The following is a 6,103-nucleotide window of genomic DNA, read 5'->3' on the forward strand; positions in this document are numbered from 1 at the left end:
ACCCACTTCACAGGCTTAAATGAGTCATTGTGCATGAAAACTACAATATTCTACAAAATATAAATTACTGCTATTCAAGAAAATTTCACCATGCATTCTCAGAGGTTTGCTAGACACTGCTACTTCTATTATTGTCTGACACAGAGAGATCTCCAATGGACTATGAAATCTTACTCATTATTCATTTGCCATCTTTAAAATGTTTCCCAACAATTCTTTTGACTTCCTATTATAGACTATGGCTATTTTCTGAGAATAATTTAACAAAGTCAAATGTGATTAACATTAAATATAGAGAACATTTTTTAAGGAAAGATTGATTTTGCTTCTAGAGATTTTGAATAAACTAGCTATCGTTCTGTCAAAGAAAGGGCTGAATGGTTTCCTAATGTCCCTATAAATTTGGAGTACAAAAAAATGCAAAAATCAAGAGATTATATTAATTCTTCTGATTAGGATAACTTGCATGAGCAAAGAAAAAATAATGTATGCTTGTATATGTGGCTTTTGATTATTTCACCTGTACTAAATCAGAAACGTTTTAAACCAACAAGAACATGAGCACAAAGAAGTTAAAAATATTTTTTTTATCTAGGCTTGCTATAAAATCTAAATGCTTAGGCAGGTAAACTAGCTAAATAGGTACTCACATAGATATACAACAGATATACACAGACAAAAACAACAGAATATCAAGACACAAGTCTCCACTTTAAAGGTCACTTAATTATATATATAAGTCCATATATCTCAAACAAAATGTTTACAATTTTTACTGATAAAACTAAACTACAAATTAGATGCTAATTTATAAGAAGAAATATACCCAAATGTTAGTGTAAAGAGTATAGATTTAAAAGAATAAAAGAAAGCAGAAAAAAAATAGAAGGAAAATGATTCGCTTGCTGAATGTTTTACAAAAGCTCAAAAATTGCTTTTCAGTGTAGTCACTTGTTACTGCATGGCATTGCTTCACTTAATACTTGTTTCCTACTAAAAACAACACTCTTCTTTCAGTAGGTTGATTTATTAAAAATTTTCCACTCTGCACCAGGAATTGGAAAAAATGCTTTACTAACTACAGGTTCTGAATAAAGCACATTTTTATAGCTACATGCCAACTTGATAGTTTTCATGAGGAATCGGAAGAGACCCACATGCATTAAAGCACCTGCAGGGTGGGTGTTAAAGAAGTCCACCCATCACTAAATTCACTTTACTATTAGCTCCTCTGCTTCTGAAAAGAACAATGGCATTTGAAATTAGAATTCCTTTCCCCTACTCAGCATGATTAGCAAATCCTAATTTAGCATAGTCCTAGAATTACACCTACTGTACTTTTGTTTTGGAACTATTCATTAAATTAGCAAAAAATAATTCATGTTTATCAACCACATAAGGAATTTCAAAGAGTTAGGCATAGTGGCTTAGACATGTAATCTCAGTACTCTGGGAGGCTTAGACAAGTTTCAGCTCTGCCTTGGCAAAGCTAGTGACTTTGAGAGACTCTTGCTATAAAAAAATACAAAAAAAAAAAGGCTTGGGTTGTAGTTCAGTGAGAAAAAAGAAAGCAGTGGAGTGGCTTCTGTATCATAAATAACAAAAGCTTTGCCTTCAAGAAGCGTGCTGTCTGGAGATTGTAAAGCATAAACATATTGTCTAATGCAAGTTTACTGTTATCTACAGTATGGAGGAAGAAGCAATTACACCTATTTAGATAGATCAAGGGAAGACCTCATGAATGAGATAAAATTAGCGTTCAGTGTTCAGTGGTGAAACATAAGAAAGAGTACAACAAGATAGCAAGAAAAGCACATAGGAGCCATGGAGAGAAAATGATGAACAAATTAACAGAGAGAGCAAATGGGTAGTATTCCTCAATCCTAGCTTTGGTGAGAATCACTTAGGATTTCTCATTAAGACAACCAGGCATTATATATATATTTTTAATTCCAAAAAATGATTCTGATGTGGTTGAGAATTACTGATTTGGAGGTGATTGGAGAAAGGACATTAGCATAACTGAAATAGAAGGTCTGTAAAGAAGGTAAGACAAGGCTGAGCATTTAACTCAGTGGTTCTGCCACTTGCCTCGCAAGAGTAAGGTTACAAGTTCAATCCCTGGTACCAACAAAAAAAAGAAAGTTTAATTCCAAAAAATGATTCTGATGTGGTTGAGAATTACTGATTTGGAGGTGATTGGAGAAAGGACATTAGCATAACTGAAATAGAAGGTCTGTAAAGAAGGTAAGACAAGGCTGAGCATTTAACTCAGTGGTTCTGCCACTTGCCTCGCAAGAGTAAGGTTACAAGTTCAATCCCTGGTACCAACAAAAAAAAGAAAGTAAGATAAAGTGTTTTTTTCTGTCAGGCTTTATAGTATGCTGAATTCCAAGCTGTGATGTCTGGCACTGATAATCTTCAGCAACAGTTTTTGAGCAAGTGTAGAAAAAACCAGTGTACTTTAGGAACATTTTGTAAAAATCCAGAATGCTATGAATGGATAAATAGACATTTCAGAAAGCTATGTATTATTCTAGGCAAGGGGAAAAGAGAAACTTGCCTGAACAGTGCATTGCCAGGGCAAAGAGGAAGAGGAAGAAATGGAGGAGGGAGAGGAATAAAAGTAAGAGTGAAACAAAGAGTAGAATACTGAAATTGATGGAGACAAATAGAATGCTGGTGAAACAATTAATGATGGGAAACAATGAATAAGTAAATTTAATAGTATTTTTTTACATATTGAGTTTAAATAAGTGACTTAATTGCCGGGCATAGTAGTGCATGCCTGTAATTCAGGAGGCTGAGGCAGGAGGATCGCTACAAGTTTGAGATCAGCCAAGGCTACATAGTGAGTTCCAGGTCAGTCTCAACTATATAGTGAAACCCTGTCTCAAAAAAAAACCAAAAAACAAAAAACCCCAAAATATATATATGACAATGTACAGTGTAGTTTTACATCTGCTAATTATCAATACTGCCCTTTGTAGCCCTCATTAGTGACCCAGTACAGAAGATAAATTAGAAGCACCTAAGGTTCAATGTACTTTTATGTTATCTCTCTTAAAATGTCTCTAAAGGTTAAGGAGTGAGAGTCCATAGATAGATGCTCAGCATCAGAGAAAGGCAATCTATATCTAACGGTTGTTATTAAAATTAAGAGGGGGATGAGACTGTCATCAGATAAAGAACATAAAGAAAAGAGGAATCAAGGGACAATCATTCTTTAGAGGGATAGAAGAGGGAGAAGATAAAACAAACAAACAAAAAAACACAAAGGGTTTCCAGAGAAGAAAAAGAATCAATGGAAAGGAAATCCTATGAAGTTAAGAAACTATGGAAGTACTTAAAAAAATGTCAAAAAATGTAGTCAGAATATCTAAATTAAAAAGAAGAAGAAAGGAAACCCTCAAGGTTTATAAAAGCAGTGTTTGCAGAGTGGTAAAGTAAAAGCCAGTAGGGACGGACTAATGGAAGATGAGAGCAAACAGAAACGATGATTAAGACTGCTTATATGAATCTAGGAGACTAAAGGAGTCTTGGTAGATCAGAAAGAGGAACAGAGAGATTATAAGGAAATGAATACTAGGCAGGAGATTTATTGACCTCAGGAATGAAATGTGTTGTAAAGGTAAGAATCTACAAAGAGAACAGGGAGAAAATTTAATAGAGCAAAATATTGAGATACTCTTAAGAGATATGGTCCAAGTCATGGCTATGACTCTATTTTGGAAGGGTCACCAAAAAGACAAAGTCATTGACACTGATGGAAATAGTTAGTAGAAAATTAAGAGTTATAAGGCACTTCCTAAACAGGCTGAAGAGTTCTCCCAAAGATACAGAAAATGGAGATGATGGTAGTATTAGAGGGCACAGATATGAAACAAAGGTTTTTCAACAATGGTGGCAAAAAAAGTCAGATCTTCCAGGTTTGGGGAAGATTTTTTTGTGACTTTCAACCTACATTCCATATTGTCCCATCACCTAGTTTCATTAAATAGTAGTAATGGATGGAGCAGGATAATAAGAAAGGTGTCATCTTCAGAAAACAGATGTCAAGTATTGAAGGTTGTAGAAAAAAATGCTAAAAAAAAAAAAAGTCCAGCCACATGGGAAATTACAACTCAAAAGAAAAAAACTGTGATGAGCCTGGTGGAAGCAACTAGAAGACAGACTAAGCAGAACATCATATTCTGAAATGGAGGGGAGCATGAAATAGGAAGGCAGAGGCTGGAAGGGCCTTATGCCAGGTACATAAACATGATCATAATTTAAAAGGAGGTTGATGAAGGAGAAGTCAGCAAAACTCGTAAATTGTACGGACATTTTGAACAAATGAAACAGAAGTACAATAACCAAATTAACCTTGCTCTATTCTTTGCACATCAAAACAGAATTAAATTCAACTTTACCTCAAACTACACATTGAAGAAGTTTTTCTACTCATGAAAAGTTTCAACAGGATTTCCTACAAATATCATAGGATTCCACATGAAAGGCTATGTAAATCACATTATGTACTCCTCCCACTCCCTACTTTCATACTACATGGGGAGAATGAGATTACAAATGAAATTTAGGGATCCCTTAAAAGGTTTTTCTTTTTTCTTTAAGACTTCCAAAGGAAGTATGCAGCCACAGGGGTGTGGAAGTTAGGGATAACAGGATTTTATGTGTGCACACATAAAAGCATTGCTTCTTTTTCAGTGCCAGCTGGCTAAAGTAGAGGGAGGAAAGTCTAGACAATTACTACCCGAAGTAATTACTCTGCTGAATGTACACTGGGGCTCTCATAATCGTGACATTACAAAGCTGAGGCTAGTTCATATCAATATTACATTAAAAAGCATGGAATCACTGTTGGAATTCCACAGTTTAATTTCCTTGATTTGGGAATTGTTGCTAATGTATATACTCAATAAAGTTTAGGTAAAAAAAAAATAAATCTAACAAAACCCTCTCTTATTAAAATACGTTCTACAAACATTAACAATGCCTTATATACACAAGTGGACTTAATAAATACCTATTTATTATGTTCCTGCTGATGCTGACAATACCATTCATTGAGGTCTTTGTAAGCACTAAATACTAAAATATTTTATGCATTTTAATGTAATTAAATTCAACAATATAATAATATAATTCAACAAAAAGTAATATAATTCAATAATAACTTTATAAATGAAAATTATCCTTATTTTTCAGATGAGCACAGTAAAGCTTTAAAAAGTCATAGAGATATTTATTTATTCAATGTTAACAATAGTTTATTGATATCAATAAGTGTGCTTGGGCTGGCTATACCAAACCAAAAAAAAACATAAAGAGATTATAGCTGGGATGTCCAAGAAATCAGATATTAAGTAAAAACCAAATGAATATAAAATGAGTGAAAGGCAGGGCATGTTGGTGCATACCTGTAATCCAAGCACTCAGAGGCTGAGGCAGGAGGATTGCTATAAGTTAAAGGCCAGCTTAGGCTACATAGTGAGTTCAGGGCCAACCTGAACCACAAGGCAAGACCTTGCCTCCAAAAAAAAAAAGAGAGTGAGTGTAAAAAGAGGATCTACTATTTCAATTGAGTGGTTTTGAGGACTCTAATACCTGAGGGATAGAGAATCAACCATGTGAGGAATGAGTTAGTGTTCTGGAGCACAGAAAACAGGCTATGTTAAATTTTGCATATGAGGAATCAGTTTAGAGTCTGTAAGGATTGAAATAATGTTAAGTGGCTCATTATCAATAAGTAAAGTTGAGAAGAAATCAACAAAACCTGGATAAGGAGGCTGGACTTCACTCTAGTGTAAGAGAAAGCCAATGGCAGGGTTTTTTAATGGGGCAGGGAAAGAGGTGGAGAAAAGGATGTAGCGGGAACAGACTGTCAGATTTCAATTATAACTTCTAACTATTGCAGGAGAAGAATTAGTACTATGGAACAGCATAGTAGTAGTAATACATAGGAAAGAAAAAATGATTCCCCATATATTTTGAAGCTACGATGGCATCCTTTTAAAATTTATATAGTTAATAAATAGTAAAATTAGGATTCCATTTATTCCTGAAGTTTGAGCTCTTAGTCCTACTCTTTTTTTTTTTTTTT

General features: G+C 34.3%; 1 protein-coding gene across 1 annotated transcript in view; it reads right to left on the reverse strand.

Moving 5' to 3' along the window:
* Positions 1 to 6,103, reverse strand: part of Macrod2 (mono-ADP ribosylhydrolase 2) — a 1,911,462-nt gene that overhangs the window by 1,602,368 nt on the left and 302,991 nt on the right. The window lies entirely within an intron of this gene.

This window comes from Fukomys damarensis, unplaced genomic scaffold (genome assembly GCF_012274545.1).
Source record: "Fukomys damarensis isolate Sample0158 unplaced genomic scaffold, DMR_v1.0_HiC HiC_scaffold_7, whole genome shotgun sequence".
Lineage (NCBI taxonomy): Eukaryota > Metazoa > Chordata > Mammalia > Rodentia > Bathyergidae > Fukomys > Fukomys damarensis.